This window comes from Panthera tigris, chromosome D1 (assembly GCF_018350195.1).
Source record: "Panthera tigris isolate Pti1 chromosome D1, P.tigris_Pti1_mat1.1, whole genome shotgun sequence".
Lineage (NCBI taxonomy): Eukaryota > Metazoa > Chordata > Mammalia > Carnivora > Felidae > Panthera > Panthera tigris.
In genome coordinates, this window is record NC_056669.1 from 77,871,869 (window position 1) to 77,892,005 (window position 20,137).

Sequence of the window (20,137 nt, forward strand, 5' to 3'; positions counted from 1 at the left end):
TAATTTTAGGGGCACCTGGGTGGCTCAGTCGGTTGAACGGCCGACTTTGGCTCAGGTCGTGATCTCACAGTTCGTGGGTTCGAGCCCCGCATCAGGCTCTGCTGCCGCTTGCTCAGAGTCTGGAGCCTGTTTTGGATTCTGTGTCTCCCTTTCTCTCTGCCCCTCCCCCGCTCATGCTTTGTCTCACTGTGTTTCTCAAAAATAAATAAATGTAAAAAAAAATTTTTAAAAATGAGCTAATTTTAGTACTCTTTAAAAAAATTTTTTTTAAGGTTTCTTTATTTTTGAGAGAGAGAGAGAGACAGAGCACGAGTGGGGGAGGGGCAGGGAGAGGGAGACACAGAATCTGAAACAGGCTCCAGGCTCTGAGCTATCAACATGGAGCCCAGCAAGGTGCTTGAACTCTGGAACAATGAGATCATGACTTAGGCCAATGCTTAACCAACTGATCCAACCAGGCACCCCAGTAACATTCTTAATAAAGTGTTTGATGTATGCAATTATGACAGTGGTAAATGTCTGCAATTATGACTTTTACCATTTTACTCAAGAAGTCAACTAATCCCTAAAATGCCTGACAGGAAGGAAATCATTAGTGCAGGTGGAGCTCAAGAGTAAACCTTCTTTTTATATCTAAGAGGTGAAAAACAACCCTGTGTGCTTTCTCTGAAGAGCCTATCCTTCTCCCTCCATTTTTTTTTTCATTTGCCATTAAGAAGTTTCACACTCAAATTTATATTTAGCTGTTGCAAATGTGCAGAAGCTTAAGGCCTACTAATCTTTGTTACTTTGGAAGGAGTTTGTATCTCATAAAGAGGAAGAAATGTAAATGGTTGAATTTTAAACAGATTTTGATTTAAATCTCTCCAAATTGTTTCTTTTGCAAACAGTATGCAAATTTGAGCTAAGAGTTAAAGTATGTTTACATAACATATGCAAATGAAGCTATTTGGTTTACTTGATAATGTAAATTTGTAAGATCTTATATGCAGTTTTCTCATTAAAACCATATTGGTAATTATAATGGTAAAGATTTCTTTCTAATGTGTCATTACCAGGTAAAATATATTCTTTAAATATATTTGATGAGCATTTAAAAAAAACATTTTAACGTTTATTTATTTTTTGAGAGACAGAGACAGAACATGAACAGGGAGGGGGCAGAGAGAGAAGGAGTCACAGATTCTGAAGCAGGCTCTAGGCTCTGAGCTTTCAGCATAGGGCCCAATGTGAGGCTCGAACTCACAAACCATGAGGTAATGTCCTGAGCCAAAGTTGGACACTTAAGTGACTGTGCCACCCAGGCGCCCCTGCATTTTTTTGTTTAATTAAAATTTTTTTTCAATGTTTATTTATTTTTGAGAGAGAGAGAGACAGAGACAGAGAGAGAGAGAGAGACAGAGCGTGAGCAAGGGAGGGGCAAAGAAAGAAGACACAGAATCCTAAGCAGGCTCCAGGCTCTGAGCTGTCAGCACAGCACAGAGCCCTACTCAAGGCTCCAACTCACAAACCATGAGATCATGACCTGAACCAAAGTTGGATACTTAACCAACCAAGCCACTCAGGCGCCCCTTGATGTGCATTTTAATCAAGTGGTAAATGAAAGCTATAATATTATTTTTAATAAGATTTTTTTGTTACTTCATTTAATATGACATTTCATTATACAATTGACCCTTGAATAATGAGGGGGTTATAGGTACCCACCCTTTCACAGGTGAAAATCCATGTGTAACTTTTGACCCTCTAAAACCTTAACTACTAATAGGCTACTGTTGACCAGGAGACTTGTCCATAACATAAAATGATTAACATATATTCTGTATGCAGATGTGTTATATATTGTATTCTTTTAATAAAGCCAGTTGGAGGGGAAAAATTGTTGTAAGAAAATCACAAGAAAGAGAAAATATATTTATTTAAATACATTCTGTATTTATCTGAAAAAAAAAATCCATGTTTAAGTGGACCTGCTCAGTTCAAACCTGTGTTGTTCAAGGGTCAGCTGTATATTATATTGTATCATGCTTAAATTCTTTTGTGGATTGAGCCAGAATTCCCCAAATGGTAACTAGTGGCCAATACATGGTTACTGTTGCATTGACTTTTTATGTTTCTCTAAGGATCCCTAGAATCCAAGTTTCCTAGAATGCTCTCCAAGGATTTTAACAGTTGCAAAACAACTGTCTATAGGAGGTCTTAATTCTCACTGGTTAAAGAAAAAAGACAAATATAAGAATACATATTTAGCACATACGAGGAAGAGTTGGATAATTTTATCTGCATAAATTAGTTCATGTTTACTACAACTGCATAAAGGATTATATCCACATTTTATTGATGAGTTACATTAAACCTCAAAATCAACAAGCAACTTGTCTAAGATGGCATCCTCAGGAAGAGGCAGGACTGGAAAACCCAGTCAGCCTTCTTCCAAATCCCCTGTTCTCTCTGCCATAACATCCTACTTGAGTGTAGGGCTCTTATCTGGAATTGATAGTTCTAATAACAGCTATACTCCTAACTCTGTCACATCTTGGGTAAGTCACTTACTGTCTCTGATTTTCTGTTTTCTCAAATATTTTATTTGTTTCCTGCTTTTGCTGCATGATTTAGTCTTAATTTCCTACATGTAAAATGGGAGTGGGGTGGACTAGATGTTTTTTAATCTCTCCTCAGTCCTGTATGAACACTTACCTTCTCTTGGGTTGAATCCTCATTGTTAGCCTAACAATATTGGTGAGACTCAAAATAATGAAGTTTTCTCTTCAAAAGTCTTTGTGTTCATGTGTTTCAGCAAAGAAAAGGAAATAAGGAGAGGCCCTTTGCCATAATTTTGTCTTTTAATACCTGGCTCCTATTTTACCTCAAGTACTGCACTAACATTTTCTCCTTTTGTCTTCATTTTCTGTCTTAATTATTGATCTGGGAGTGAGTTGCTCTTGGAACTCATGCATTCAGCAGCTCCAGGGGGGTGGAGGGAGACAGTTGCTAGGCAACTTCACCTGCTTCAGATGGGTTATTGGGCCTTACCTTTGAAAACCTTGTTTGTGGAGAATCTGAGGGAAAAACTACACCTAATTCTTGCATCTTAAGGCGTCGGAAAACACAGGGATTTGGAACAAATACATAAGGTATTTAAAAGGGATTATCAGAAGGAGAAAAATTGGATAAATTATTTGTGTTTTATTTTCAGGTTTTAGGTGATTTCTTTAAAAAAAGTCATTTGATACTGTTTTCCTTTTCTATTGCCACATGACAAATCACCACCAACACAGTGACTTAGAGAAAAGTACACTTATTATCACATATTTTTATGACTTAGAAGTCTAGGCGTGGCTTAGCTGGTGTCTACTCAGTTGCCCAGGCTGCAATCAAGGTGATTCCCGGGCCTGTGGTCTCAGTTAAGGCTGGGGGTCTTCTTCCAAGTTTCTGTGGTTACTGACAGAATTCATCTCCTGGAAGCTACTGAACTCATGGTGGTTTGCGTTTTCAAAGCCAGCAACAGAAAAAGAGAGGGTCTCAGAGCTAAGAGAAGTCCTAAATCCTCTTTCAAAGTGTCTGATTAGGTCTGGCCCAAGAAGGATTATCTCCCTTTGGATTAATAGAATTCACCTGATTGGGGACTCTAATTACATCTTAAAAATGCCTTTTTTGGTTTAGTGTAACATAAACACAAGAGTGCTGTCTCAGAGGTCATGCCCATGCTAAAGGAGAGGGCCTTACACAAAGATGTGGGTCATTGGAGGTGATCTTAAAATTCTGCCTATCACAGATGTATTTTATGATCAGATCTGTGTTTTATTAAGATCTTCAAATCTGGGGCTGAGGGAATAACACACAGAGTTCTTTTATTTCTAAGTTGTTCTGATTGAAAAATATGTCAATTTTTACCATTGTAAATTAGTAATTAACTACATGAGGTCTATTTAAATAATAGTACAATTAGAGTTGTTTTCTTGGATGCAAGCCATTCTTATCTCTATTTCTGGATAAATGACTGCATAATAAATATTAAAGAATATTATGGGGAGGATTTATTATTAGATGATCCAATTTTATGGCTGTATGTAGTAAATCAATATTGAATATGATTCAAGCATAGGGAAGGGATAAAAGCTGAAAATTTGCCATTTGGTTTGGTTGATGGTAGGAGCAAAGTTTTATACTTGATTAGCCATCAAATATCTATCTCAAGCTTCTATATCAGATCAATATTTCCTCCAGGGGATACCAGGGTATAATTTTCTGCCATTGTGCATTTCCTACTCTTCCAATATGTCAGCACATGAGGGGAAAGCTGGCTCAGAACTATGAAGCAGATTATTAAATGTAGTCAGCACTCAAGTGCCATGAGGATGTTGTTGGAGTAATTTTATTAATTTGTTTCCTAGAACCCAGGGAGTTGATGAATACGCAAACATGACAACAGTAGAAATAATGAGAAATGGTACAAAACATTATGCTCCTGGGGTTTTCTCCAGAGACATTTGTGAGAGATTATTGCACAAATATTCAAGTACATATTATGTTGGATTCTCATTCATTGTCATCTTCAGGTAAACTTACTTCAGAATTAAATTTGTTGTGTAGTTATTTATAAGTCTCACAAAATCCAGATCTTTGCTTATAAAGGAATGGTTATATGGACTTTACAAGGGAATTGCGAAACCTAAATCACCTCAGACTGTGCCTGAATATGTTTCCCCTGGCAGATGGGATCCTATATTCAGGGAATATGTCTAGATAACTGGATGAGGAGAGTGTGACACTAGTTACCCACCAACCTTGTTTTCCAATTTCATGTCCCACCAGGATCTCTGGAAGCTGAACCACTTATATGAGGAATGTATTTCTCACAGGCAGATTGCATTATTATTTGTTCTATTAGCTGAAAAGAATTTCACAGGCCACTGGTAGCTTTTAAATGTAATACATTAGTTAAGGGCCTCAACTTTTAGTGTGCATAGGAATTATGTGATTATACCTGATTCTTCTCTGGATGAGGTTCGGCATCCTTTGAAGTAGCTTAGACTTTAATCATGAAAAAAACATTCATTTCTATATGGAAATATAATTAAAGGGCAGTAATCAGGTTGGAAGGCAATTTTGAATGTAGCATTGCTATGGATTCTAGCTGATTTGGGGTGTTAGGACAGGAAACTTCTTTATAGACTATTACGAGAACACACACACACAAGTATATACAAACATACATGTATATGTACACATGCATGTATGTATACACACATATATATATACATACATGTATGTATACATAGATATGTATACATGTATATGCATATATATACACATGAACAAATAATCATTAGTAGAACCTTTGAATATGAGTAAAATTTTGGAATTTCTAATGAGAAAAAAATAAAACTATGTTGTGTTTATTTTATTTTATTTTTTCAAAAATTGTTTTAATGTTTATTTATTTTTGAAGGAGAGAGACAGAACATGAGCAGGGAGGGGCAGAGAGAGAGGGAGACACAGAAGCAGAAGCAGGCTCCAGGCTCTGAGCTGGCAGCACAGAACCTGACATGGGGCTCGTACTCACAATTTGTGAGATCATGACCTGAGTGAAGTCGGTCGCCCAACCGACTGAGCCACCCAGGCGCCCCAAAACTATGTTGTGTTTAAAGAGCATTGCCATCTGTGCAAAATGAAATGTAAACAATATATATAATTTTAATTTTCTTAGTTATATTAAAATATAAAAAGGAAAAATAATTTAATATTATATTTTATTTTATTCCTCAAACCTTGAACACATCTTGAAAATTAGATTGGTGAAGTGTAACATAAAATGAGGTCTCCCGAATTCCAAATATTAATTGTCAAGATTCCCAGAAGACCGCACGTACTCACGCTGCGTGGGAAGCAGCACTGCCCTCTACCGGCGGGCAGCGGGGAGGCTTCCTTGCCCTTCCTCGTGAGGCTCTTCAGCTGTCTTCGCACCACTTTCATCATGGCACTGGCTAAAGGGAAAAGCGATTTGACTGCAAACGGATGTCTGTTATCCCAGGAATCTGCTTTGTGGCATTTCATGGAGCATTTGTGTTGGCTCATTGTTTTCTCCAGCTGTGGCCTGTCTCTAATGGGGAAACTCCTGAGCTTCTTTTCTTTGTATCTTTTCTTTGGATTCTTGATCACTTAGAATGATGATGGTCTGTCCCTTGAAGGTGTTCCTAAGGCCCAGAGTGTTTGCAGGGACTCAGTGCTGCACATCCTGGTGGCCACCAGAAAGCTCCTCACTTTGGGAAATCCCCAAAGCGATTTCCTGGTTCTCCACCAGCCTGTATCTTAGCCCTAATCATCCTAAGCATATCTAGATTGATGAAAATTCACATAGCCATGTTTAAATAATGTCATAGATAGGCAATGGAAACATTTTTTTAAGTATACAGAAAGCAAAATTAATTTTTTAAAAATAGATTGAATAATCTCATAAACTTTTCTTAAATTATCAAAATTCTTTACCCAGAGGTAACATGATAGATTAAATTTTACTTTCCTTTTAAGCTTTCAATCCAGAAACTATTACAAGGGTTTGAGAACTTGATGCTTTTCATAAAAATGACCCATTATGAATACTCTGCATGTAGAACTCAATTTTGCATTTTTTATAATCTAATGTAGAGTAACTAAGAGCAACAAAAGGTCCAAGTGTCCCTTTACCCACAAATTATTCTGATGCATGACTTTCATTGGTTGCCTTTTCCCTTTTGCTCACTCTTATTTCTTATAGTTACTGTTTTCTGTATAAAACCCTTACCTCTTCAAACTTAGTTCCAACTTACCCTGGGGCTGTTTTATATTTAGATTTTGGGCTGAGAAGAAACATAGGATTCAAATTATATGGAATATGAGTTTGAAAACTGTGGGCTCAGGACTATTAAACACACACTTTACTTCACATTTGGTTTCCATTTTAAACTGAGGTTGAATCCTCCTTGAAAGAAATATTTTATTGGTAACACTTGTAACTCTCGTGGAGAGTGATAGCTCCAAGTGTTGTCAGTCTAGGGACTGTGTCAGGAGGAGAGAAGGTGTGAATCTTTTCACATGAGTGCCACTTTTTATCTTCACTGAATCTAAAACTATAAAGCATGAATAATAAACATATGAATACAATTTTGAAAAATGTGTGATCTGTTTATTTTACTTTACAGTTCAAAACAAAATTGCCAACGGTGAATTTCCAACTTACAGAGTCTGCCACTTCAATCTATTCTTTGTGAAATGTTCCAGCTTCCTTTTGTATATTTTGTATTCATAGTTTCTACTAATGCAATGAAAATTATTTCAATAGAATAAATTAGGGAAGCATGCCAGTGTGGCAGAGCTCTCTGCCCAAAGTATCACAAGGCTGAAATTAACATGTCATCCAAGCTGGGTATTTGAAGACTCTGGAGACGAATCCACTTTGGGGTTTACTTTTGGTGTCAAAATTTAATTCCTTGCAATCGGAATGTTGAGTGAATAAACATCATTTTATGCACTCTAAGAAAGGTTTTTTAATTAAAAAAAAAAAAAATTATTTTTGAGAGAGAGAGAGAGACTGCAAGTGGGGAGGGGCAGAGAGAGAGAGCAGGAGACACAGAATCTGAAGTAGGCTCCAGGCTCTGAGCTGTCAGCACAGAGCCCGACGCAGGGCTCAAACTCACAAACTGTGAGATCATGACCTGAGCCGAAGTCGGACACTTAGCCAACTGAGCACTCAGGCGCCCCAAGGTTTTTTTAAATGTACACTATTTTTGGTCATTACTATAATTAATTAAAATTATTTTTCTTTACTTCTTAAAAAACATTTTGAACAGTTTTCTGAAGGGTAAAGACCTATAGCTTCCTTTTGTAAATTGATTAACTTAAATGATGTTCAATAATTTTTTCTAGTAAAAAAATAATTCATTACAAATGTCCTCTCTAAATCACAATTTGGCTGAAATACTCTCAGAGATAAATCAGGTCAGCAAGTGACAATGTATTCAGCTGTATCTGGTAGAGAAAACCTAATACCAAATAATACCATTACAATCACTATTATTGAAACTAATGATCATACGTATACTCTATCCTAGTAGAAGTATTGTGTATAAGTATAATAACATTTTTATAAAAAAAAAGGACTAAGCATTTTCAAATTCATGCAAAATAAAGAAGTTCTCTGTAGCTATCTTAATCGCTAATGTAATAATCAGACTTCCTGGTGATTCACCAGGAAGATGAAGGAGAGATGTTATAAAATCTAACTGCTTCAGAACACTTTTAGGAAACTAGTTCTTTGTACAACATTTATACAAATAAATATTATTTCATACAATATAATAGCTTAAGTACTTATGAATTTCGGAGCTTTCTAGACATAGTCAAGCGAATAGTGTTCAAAAATTCCTTCCCCTGTTAACAAAACTTTGAATAGTCACTAAAACACTTAAAAGTTTTTATTGTAAAATGAAATCATATAAATGTGGTTGGGAAGCTTTGCAGTATTTAACAACTTGCATATATCAGAATAAGTAGCTTGAAAGAGAAAATCGGTGTATCGTTAGAAGTAAGGTTTTCATAATATTATACTTGATTTGAGTATAGTACACGAAGAGAAGTCAAACATATGAGAAAGGAAGATTTACTTTGAATAGGTCAGTCATAATGAATAAGATGATCATTCAAATATTTTGAGAATCTTTGAAATATGTCAAGTATAACAGTACAAAACATATATGTATAGCCTGCTGGAAAGATAGCAGAATGTTTTCACATACACTTTGTTGAGCCTCCGAAAACTCCTGTCAGGTAGATGATTGTTTTAGTTGAGGAAATAAGGATTATTCCTTATTAATTAATTAAATTAAATGATTTCACCCATATCACATAGAATGTATGTTAGACAATACTATGGATATGTAAAATTTGCTTCTGAGGTCATGGACAAGTTCATGTTTGGTAAGTTTAACCCAACATCCAGCAGTTTGGTGAGTGGCACAAACTAGTGTTAAGTTAGCTAGTACAGCACTGTGAGTATAGACTACTGTACAAAGTGGAGATGGCCAATATACCTCTGGCCTTGGTAAAGAATAATATTTGAATTGAGTTTGGACAGTGAATTTTTTAACTTACATATGTATTGCATTTATGCAAGACAAACCTCTTCCATTGGGTTCCACTGTTTAGGAATATCACTTTCAATGCTATGCAAAAGAAATGTCTTACTGTGTTAGACACAGTGATCAAATCACAGGCCTGTATCTTTCTGGTAAATTTCTATATCTCCTCCAGGATCATCCCCAGCAATAGTAACGACCAACTCGGTGCATGTGCTATTTCGTATGTGATAATTTCTGCATTAAATTGATATAGAAGTTTTAGTCATTTAATAAAGAGAACATTTGAGTTCTAAGTAAGAGAAAATAAGTGATATTTTAAAATAAAAACTGTATGTATACTTGGTATTCCAAGGACAGAAATTAATGCTGGATATATAATAGGTATTCAGTAGATACTTGTTAATGATCAGATAAATGATGAGAAGCAGCTCCCACAGACTGCCTGAGGTCACCCAGGAGTTGTAACTTAGGAGTGTGAGAGGAATGTAAAAATAGGAGGCAAAGATGGACCCAGGTAATGAGGAATCAAAATTAATGTGACTTGAACAAAACTAGGCCATGGGAGAAGGGAGGCTGTGCAGACTCTGAGTGTCGGTATCAGATGATTTCAGTTATTTAAGCTCATTTTTTGTCTTGGCACAAGACTCAATTTCAGTTGTGCCTGGTTTAGGATAACTTCAACACCTCGTATGTTCTGTAGAACAGCCTGAATGGAGGGTGGGGTTGACATAGTGTGAAGATGCTCATCTTTATAGGATTTAATGACTCAGACTTAAGATTTGCACTTACGAACCCAGTAGTCTTCTCGTGCCATTGTTCAGAGAGTGAAAACCCATTTCTCGTGTTTTACTCTGCAATTAGGTATGTGGCATGCCACAGGCAATGACATATTTGGGAATGTTTTCTTAGACTGATGAGTTTGCTTGTGGCTTTTCTAGAAATGAATAGGAAAGGCCAATGCAGGACTGGTAACCTGCTGTTATACCCATTCTGAGGTTTCTCTTCAGAAAGATTACAAAGTCTACAAACCACGGTCCTCTCAAGTGGGCAGAAAAGCTGTTTTTAAGGAATGCAAGACTGCAGTTGTATCAAGAAGAAAAGCCCCAAAGGAGGAGCTTGAATCTCAAACTCTAGGCACTGTGACATCTTGGGTTTGACAGTTGAGGGCCTTAGACTCACTCCTTCCATTCTGTCCTCTGCTTTCCCATGGGACAATGTGACACTACCTGACAGCACTGAAAGCTTTTCAGAAGGAAACAATATGCTGAATTGTGGTCCTTGGACAGCAGTAGGGATGATCAATGCATTCCTTAAGATTTATCCTTAGTCACTTGCTGCAGGCCTAATGACAAGGTAAGTTAATAGGATGTGGGCCAGTGTAACAGGTGCACAGCAACATACTGTCTCCACCAGAGTGCAAGCTCACGGTGGGAGATTTTGTCTCTTCTGTTTCTTGTTTTATCCTCACCTCTTAGCATAGTATCAATTCAAAACAGGCACATGTTGAAAAGGAATTATATTGATGTGGCCCCTCTAACACACGAGGGAAAAGACAGTGACCACCAGTGGTTACTTTGCTACCCTTGTCTGCAGGTTCCTTGCTCTGTGAGAAGTACTCTGATGACTGAACTCGGGGCATGCTTTCATGAGAAACAGGGAAGCATCTTGCCAAATTTAAAGTCAGGTCAGCCATTTTTGTGGTCTGTCATTGACTGTCCATCTATCCAGTCTCCCTTTGCCACCAGGTAAACATATTTATAATTCCTTTCATTAGTTAGTTATGATGCTGAACTTTTGCTTGGTGAGTACAGAATTCATCATTGCATCCCCAGTGCTTAGCCTAATGCCTAACCTGGAGAGAGTGCTCAATAAATACTCCCTGAAAGATAAATCAAATGAATCATCGGTAAATCCTAGACTCATTTCTTTATGACAATCCACAATTTGGCCAGTATTAGTTGAAAATGCAGTGCTTACAAGCCGCGGTGTGTGCCAGATGCTAAAGGCAATGAAATAAATGTGAGACATGATCAGAACTCTCTGGGGACCAGCTGAGTGGAAAACCAGATGTAGTGAAGACAGTCAAGGAAGTGAAAATATGAGACTGTATCTAGAAGTGTTTTGGAATGAGTGATACAGAGAAAAATGGCTTTAGAAATTCAAAGAACTGAAACATGTTGGGGTACAGAGGACAGAGAACACGTGATTATGAAGGAGAGTCTTTGAACTGTCCTTCAGAGGTAGTGTGAATTGGCACATGGGGGAGAGAAGGGCATTGCCCTGGAAACCATCTGTCTGAGTGTCATTCTTTTGCTAGTTCCCTGTGTCCCAGGCACACACTCTTTCAGGTCCTCACCCGAGGGCCTTTTATTACATGTGCTTTCCTTTGCCTGAAAACACTTTCCTCCCCTTGCCTCTCTTTCCACCGCTACAGTTACCTTTCAGTCATTCAACCTTTCTGTTAAATGTTTCTTTAGCAGGGACAGCTTCCTGCCTCTCTCCACCCTCTGATCAGTTACTCACTGCCTCTTCCCTGATTAAGCAGCTTCTCTTACAGTCCACTTTCATAGCATTTTATCAATTCTCCTTGGACATATTTACTATTCTATTAATTAAGTAAAACAAGTAATTTACTGCAAGCTCTTGCTAGGAGGAATTATGTCTTTTGAATTTCCATATTTGAATAAATGACACTCATTCGATATTATTAAATTATTGAATGAAAAAGGATGAGCACTCTAGGGTATTGGTCTGAAGATGCCTGGATTGATTGATCTACATGAGCCCAGAGATCCGGGAATGACATTTGAGGCCCCCAGTTGTCACTACAAGAAGTCGTGGGCTTGCTGGGCCCCATAGACAAAATGCCAACTAATTAAAAAATGCCAACTAATAAATCTTGCCTACAACTTGTGGGAAAATAAAGGAAAGATAAGAGGGAAAAATCCTAGTGCCCAAATTTAGGTAGAAAAGGTGAAGGAGGGAGCCAGCCACACTAGCTTTCTAAATTGTGCGCTCTGAATTCCCATGCAACCCATGTTCTAAACATTATTGATCATAAGGAACTTCAAGGGCATACTTGCACTTTCATGGTTCAGTGCACCTGCGGTTTTTATTCATTCAGTTTGAGGTGCCTTTCCACCCTGTCCTCCTACTCTGGACGTGCTGGCAAATATCAAGCTCTTCTCCTTTGTTACCTCAATCCCAGTAATGTGAACTTCATGATAGAAAACATCCTATGTCAGGCCTAAGATTAAATTAGACTTCAGTTACTGAGAAAATTAAGCCTTATATATGTGATAACATTGCTACTCACCATATATTTACAGCTACTGTACTTCCAATATCTATGGTAGTATCCGGGAAACTACAAATGTCCCAAAACATTTATGAAATGAGTAAATGAGTGAATGGGTGGACAACCTGGAAAGTGAAACTTCACTTCTAAAGCAGGTTTTGGTTCATTCAAAAGTGCCATTTAGTGATGGAGCATTTGACTGCAAGAGTGCCATTAAGATTAATGAACTATTGGGCACCTGGGTGGTTCAGTCAGTTAAGCATTTGACTTTGGCTCAGGTCATGATCTCACAGTTCGTGAGCTTGAGTCTTGCATCCGGTGAGCATGAGCTAGAGCCCCACTTTGAGTGAACAGGACCCCTGCTTCGGGTGAGCCCTACTTCTGTCTCTCTATCTCCCCCTAATGGGATACCCTCTCTCCCTCTCTCTTTCTTACTCTTGCTCACTTGCACCCTCTCTCTCTCTCAAAAAAAAAATTAATGAACTATTATTTTAAATCGAAAAGAATATTCATGTTTATAAGAAAGGGGGGTAATAATTTTGGACAACTGTTTGTTTCAAAGATTAAAAGTTCCTTTCACTCCCCCTGGAAATTTTTCTAGGAAGTCCTGAATATCATCAAGTGGGTAGATGTTATAATAATACATTCAATGTTTTTTAGAAATATTCTTTTTATTTTTTATTATATGAAATTTATTGTCAAATTAGTTTCCATACAACACCCAGTGCTCATCCCAAAATGTACCCTCCTCAATACCCATCACCCACCCTCCCCTCCCTCCCACCCCCCATCAACCCTCAGTTTGTTCTCAGATTTTAAGAGTCTCTTATGCTTTGGCTCTTTCTCCCACTCTAACCTCTTTTTTTTTTTTCCTTCCCCTCCCCAATGGGTTTCTGTTAAGTTTCTCAGAATCCACATAAGAGTGAAAACATATGGTATCTGTCTTTCTCTGTATGGCTTATTTCACTTAGAATAACACTCTCCAGTTCCATCCATGTTGCTACAAAGGGCCATATTTCATTCTTTCTCATTGTCACGTAGTACTCCATTGTGTATATAAACCACAATTTCTTTACACATTCATCAGTTGATGGACATTTAGGCTTTTTCCACAATTTGGCTATTGTTGAGAGTGCTGCTATAAACATTGGGGTACAAGTGCCCCTATGCATCAGCACTCCTGTATCCGTTGGGTAAATTCCTATCAGTGCTACTGCTGGGTCATAGGGTAGGTCTATTTTTAATTTTTTGAGGAACCTCCACACTGTTTTCCAGAGTGGCTGCACCAGTTTGCATTCCCACCAACAGTGCAAGAGGGTTCCCGTTTCTCCACATCCTCTCCAACACCTATAGTCTCCTGATTTGTTCATTTTAGCCACTCTGACTGGCGTGAGGTGATATCTGAGTGTGGTTTTGATTTGTATTTCCCTGATGAGGAGTGATGTTGAGCATCTTTTCATGTGCCTGTTGGCCATCCGGATGTCTTCTTTAGAGAAGTGTCTATTCATGTTTTCTGCCCATTTCTTCACTGGATTATTTGTTTTTCGGGTGTGGAGTTTGGTGAGCTCTTTATAGATTTTGGATACTAGCCCTTTGTCCGATATGTCATTTGCAAATATCTTTTCCCATTCCGTTGGTTGCCTTTTAGTTTTGTTGGTTGTTTCCTTTGCTATGCAGAAGCTTTTTATCTTCATAAGGTCCCAGTAATTCACTTTTGCTTTTAATTCCCTTGCCTTTGGGGATGTGCCGAGTAAGAGATTGCTACGGCTGAGGTCAGACAGGTCTTTTCCTGCTTTCTCCTCTAAGGTTTTGATGGTTTCCTGTCTCACATTCAGGTCCTTTATCCATTTTGAGTTTATTTTTGTGAATGGTGTGAGAAAGTGGTCTAGTTTCAACCTTCTGCATGTTGCTGTCCAGTTCTCCCAGCACCATTTGTTAAAGAGAGTGTCTTTTTTCCATTGGATGTTCTTTCCTGCTTTGTCAAAGATGAGTTGGCCATACGTTTGTGGGTCTAGTTCTGGGGTTTCTATTCTATTCCATTGGTCTATGTGTCTGTTTTTATGCCAATACCATGCTGTCTTGATGATGACAGCTTTGTAGTAGAGGCTAAAGTCTGGGATTGTGATGCCTCCTGCTTTGGTCTTCTTCTTCAAAATTACTTTGGCTATTCGGGGCCTTTTGTGGTTCCATATGAATTTTAGGATTGCTTGTTCTAGCTTCGAGAAGAATGCTGGTGCAATTTTGATTGGAATTGCATTGAATGTGTAGATAGCTTTGGGTAGTATTGACATTTTAACAGTATTTATTCTTCCAACCCATGAGCACGGAATGTTTTCCATTTCTTTATATCTTCTTCAATTTCCTTCATAAGCTTTCTATAGTTTTCAGCATACAGATCTTTTACATCTTTGGTTAGATTTATTCCTAGGTATTTTATGCTTCTTGGTGCAATTGTGAATGGGATCATAGAAATAATTTTTGAAAACAAATTCAAGAGCTATAAAATGCTTACTTATTCCAATATATTCATTCATTCATTCATTCATTCATTTTAACAGTCAGTCATTAACGAAATAGGATGCATAGAATTAGATAAAAATAATCAGTACCATGGTTATCTTCAAATTATGCAGTGATTCATTCTTCAGAATTTATCTTAAGAGATTAATCAGATAAAAGCAGAAATCATATGCTGGAGGATGTTTATACAGTGCTATTTATCAAATAAATTTAGGCACAAAACTTTAAGAGAATGCAACAATAAATTACTATAACCCTGTTGAAGATGTATCATTCAACCATTATACATAAATGTCACTCATGAAAATATTTAAGTGTAACATAAAGAAATGAAACAATAGGGGCACCTGGGTGGCTCAGTCAGTTAAGTGTCCAACTTCAGCTTAGGTCATGATTTCATGGTTCCTGAGGTCAAGCCCCTCATCGGGCTCTCTGCTGTCAGTGTAGAGCATGTGCTTCAGATCCTCTCTCCTCCTCTTTCTCTGCCTCTTCCCTGCTCACACTTTCTGTCTCTCTCTCTCAAAAATAAATAAGCATTTTTTAAAAATTAAAAAAAAATAAATGAAATAATATAAAATTAACTTTAGTGAGATTATATATTTATAAAACATATTTGTGTTTGTGACAGAAGACTGTAAAATGGTAAGTAAAGATATAAAGGTATATAAAGATATAACTAGCAGTCTTTTCTTAGCATGTTAGAAATTGGGGTAATGTTAAAGATTCTGAGTCTGTTAAATTATTTATGACTTGGCACAGTATTCTGAGTAATAAAGTTCAATGATAGATCCATATTGAGAATTAGAAGAGCAAGTATTAACCATTTTTTACAGAAATATGATCTAATAATATCAACATGGTTAATGAGAAAATGAAAATATTGAGATTTCAGTCCATCATGTGATTTTTCAATGAGGAATTCTCTCTTACCTATCATGGAATTGTTTGGGAAATAAATTTAGGTATAAAACTTTTGAGACACTTGGGGAGATAGTATTAGCTTAGATCTGATTGTTTTGATAGTTATAAAAATGGCTCCCAAAGAAAAGGGATGGGCAAGATGGGTGAATGGGAGTGGGAGATACAGGCTTTCAGTTATGGAGTGAATAAGTAATGGAAATAGAAGGTACAGCATAGGGAATATAGTCAATTATATTGTGATAGTGTTGTATGGTGACAGACGGTAGCTACACTTGTGTGAGCATAGCATAATTTTTAGGCTCGTCAATACACTATGTTGTACATCTGAGACTAATGTAACACTGTGTGTCAACTATACTTCAATAAAAAATGGCTCCCCAAATATATCCACCTCCTAATTCTTACAATTTGCGAATATGTTATCTTATGTGCCAGAAGAAACTTTATGGGTATGATTAAAGTAACCATCTTTAAATGAGATTATCCTGAATTATCCAGGTGAATCCCAAATAATTACAAGGTAGAAAAGGCAAGGGGATGAATTCTTTCCTTGAATCTCCAGAGGGAACACAAATCTGCTGACACCTTAATTTTAGCCCAGTGAAAGCCATTTCAGACTCTGAATTCCAGATATCTAAGATAATAATTCTGTATTTTTAAGCCACCAATTTTGCGGTAATTTATTACAGCTGCTATAGGAAACCAGTACATTAATAAATAACTAAATGTTTTTAGGAATTTAGAATATAAGCTCAATGAATTCCAAGTATGATAAACTCAAATAGATCCACATCTAGAGATCCCATAATCTAACTTTCAGAAGAAAAAGACTCAGAGACAATCATGAAAGCAGTAAGAAAGATGACTTAACTGACTTTCCATCAGACATGGTGTAGGCCAGGAGGCAGTGGGATGGGACATTCAATACTTAAAGGAAAAAAAAAAAGACTGCCAACCAAGAATTCTATAGGCAGCAGAAATTTAAATAAGTAGAAGAAAGTAAGACATTTCCAGATAACATCTGAAAAATTTTGTCACTAGAATACCTTCCCTATAAATAACACTAAAGGATGAAATGAAAAGCCACAAAATGGTAATTCAAATCCACACAAAGAAATAAAGAGCACTGCTTAAAGTTAACTGCATAGGCAAATATAGAAACATTATAGTATACTTTTGCTTGTACCTATTTTATTATTTGATTTAAAAGAAATTGCATAGGAGAACCTGGGTGGCTCAGTTGGTTAAGAATCCGACTCTGGCAAAGGTCATGATCTCATGGTCAGTGGATTTGAGCCCTGCATCAGGCTCTGTGCTAACAGCTTAGAGACTGGAACCTGTTTTGGATTCTGTGTCTTCTCTCTCTCTCTCTTGCTCTCTCTCTCTCTCCCTCTCCCTCTCCCTCTCCCTCTCCCTCTCCCTCTCCCTCTCCCTCTCCCTCTCCCTCTCCCTCTCCCTCTCCCTCTCCCTCTCCCTCTGCCCCTCCCCTGCTTGTGCTCTCTATCTCTGAGAATAAACATTAAAAAAATAAATAGCATAAACCAATAATCGTGAAATAGCGTTAATGGGTTTATAATGCATAAACATGTAATTCCTATCTCAATAATAGCACAAAAGGTGGTGGAGGGACTGGAAGGTTTGGACAAGGGACTAGAGCTACCTTGGAGTAAAGTTTCTGAATATTCTTGAAATCCTTAGTTTTAATCCAAATCTGGATTGTTGTAAGACGTTAATTGTAATCCCAGGGCAGCCATTAAGAAAATAACTTAAAAAATTTAGCAGAAGGAATAACAAAGAAATTAAAATGGTATAATAAGAAGTATCTATTTAACACAAAATAAGGCAGCAAAAAAAGAATAAAGGAACAAAAAAGACATGGCATGTAGAAAACAAATAGCAAAACAAGCAAAAGAAAACCCTACCTTATCAGTAATTATATTGTATGTGAGTGGATGACACACTGAAATCAAAAGCAGAGATTAGTAGAATGGGAGAAAAAATATTCAAGTTACAGACCTGTCTATAAGAAATGCGGTTGGAGTTCAAAAATATGAATAAGCTAAAAATAAACAATGGAAAAAAATATAATGTATATGAGGTAAACCATTCCCTTAACAAAATGGGTGTGGCTGTACTAACATTAGACACAAATGGCTTTAAGAAGTAAATCTTATGTTAAGCCTCTGAGACTTCAGTTTTATTTGCTATTAAATGTAGACTCTCATAATAGATACAATAAATTTTGGCCACATTAAGGAAAATACAGTACTAATTTCACAATATGAAAAAGTAGCTCCCAAGTTATCCCTAAGAAGTAAAAAAACAAATCAAAATCAGGATTTTCACTCTTTGAAAATGTTTTGCGATAATCATAGTCCCCTTGAATATATTATAGAAATGAAATGAGTGAATAGAACCTAAAGATTACATGAAATGGATCCTGTAAAATATCGATAACAATATCTGGATCCTAGCAGATATTTAACAGACATTGATGGACTCTGTTACCTATTTTTAATGCCACCAATGTGTCAACTCTTTTTAGTTTTTATTCTGATTTCACAATTTTGCATTTAAGATTGTTATGTAAAGCAATTAAATATGAAAAACAGGACTTAAATTTTTAAGAACAAAGTCAGTAAGAAATGTAGAAAGTAATAATTGAGTTTGTATGCAGGAGTAGCCAATTCTGAAGCAAGACTAAACTATAGACTAAATATCATAAATATGGCCATAATAAATATATTTTCAATAATTGTTATTAGCTTCATTACAGAGTTGCATTAGTGGAAAATATTTGTGTTTTAACATGAAATCAATACAATATTTCAACCATGAATATTAAGGTTTAATTAAAAGTAAGCTTTGGTAAAGAGAAGTTCATGTTCAGTACGCAGAGAATTAAATATCACTGAAGAGATTAGGGGCAACAAATTGCACTAAAGGGGAATAAGATTTTCCATGATACAAGGAGATATAAAATACCTACTTCTGACTCTTGAAAAAAAAAATGAACACACTAAAAGTCTCATTATATGAGAAAATTCTCGGAGGAAATCACTTTGTAGGGAGCAGAATTTATATGTTTTGTGCTTCATCTTTTTTGTCCGCTTGAAACAAAGGGATATATGTAACATTTTTCCTGGATTCCAGGAAGATGCTAGCATAAGCACTTCACTTCTTATTAAGTAGACAATTTTGAGAGAATGAATCTGTCATGCCACAAAGTAGGAACCTTTTTTGTACAAGCCCCACCATCAAAAATTATAAAAATATCAACACAATGAGATACCATTTTCATTTAAATATATTTTATTGTGTTTGTTATTCTTATTAATGTTTGATTTGTTTATTGTCTATTTATCTTCACCTCCACCTTCTCCCCAGCACTTCCAGTCTTCAAAAACACACACACACACAATTAAACATGTGCTAGATACATTCAAGGCACTGTGCCCTTTGTTTAATTTAGTTTAATAAACACTGGAGAAGTTATTGTTATTAAATTTCCAGGTGAGGAAAGTAAGATTTAAGGAAGTTAGGTGACTCTTTTAAGTTTAATCGCACAACTAGAGACTGTGGTTCTGGAATTCAAAATAAGAACAATCTGATGATAACCCCAGTTTTTAAATATAAAATTTGAGCATAAATATAATTATCATCAGAAAAAATAAGAAAATATATTGCATCAGTGAAAATGAATGGATTGTTCTAAAGTCAAATTTTCATAACAGAAAAAGCCAGTGGAAATATATATATATTTCTATCATATCATTTATAATATATATACATATATATGTATATATATACATACATATATGCACATATGCTCTGATATATATATATATATACATACACACATACATATACACACATATATATGTGCATGTGTATATATATATGTGTATATATATATACACATGCACATATATATGTATGTATATATATATATCAGAAATGTAAAACCCAACAGAAGTATCATAAAACAGACTGAGGAAATCTGCCATAAAATAAAATAAAAAGAAAGAAAAGAAAATAGAAGCAAAAAAGGAAATTGAATGACCAATCCAATAGGTCAAAGCACACCTCCTCCTGCCTCCTCCCCAGGTCTTCTGTAGGCCTTGTTCCTACTCACAGTACCAAGTAGAGGTCCATGGTAACTTCTGTTATCTTTAATTCTGGTCTGCAGAAGATAGTCTCACCACTGAGCTTCTCAATAGGGAGAGAGATACCACAGCACACGGGGAAGAGTTGAAGAAACTGTACATCTTTTTCTCGAGGT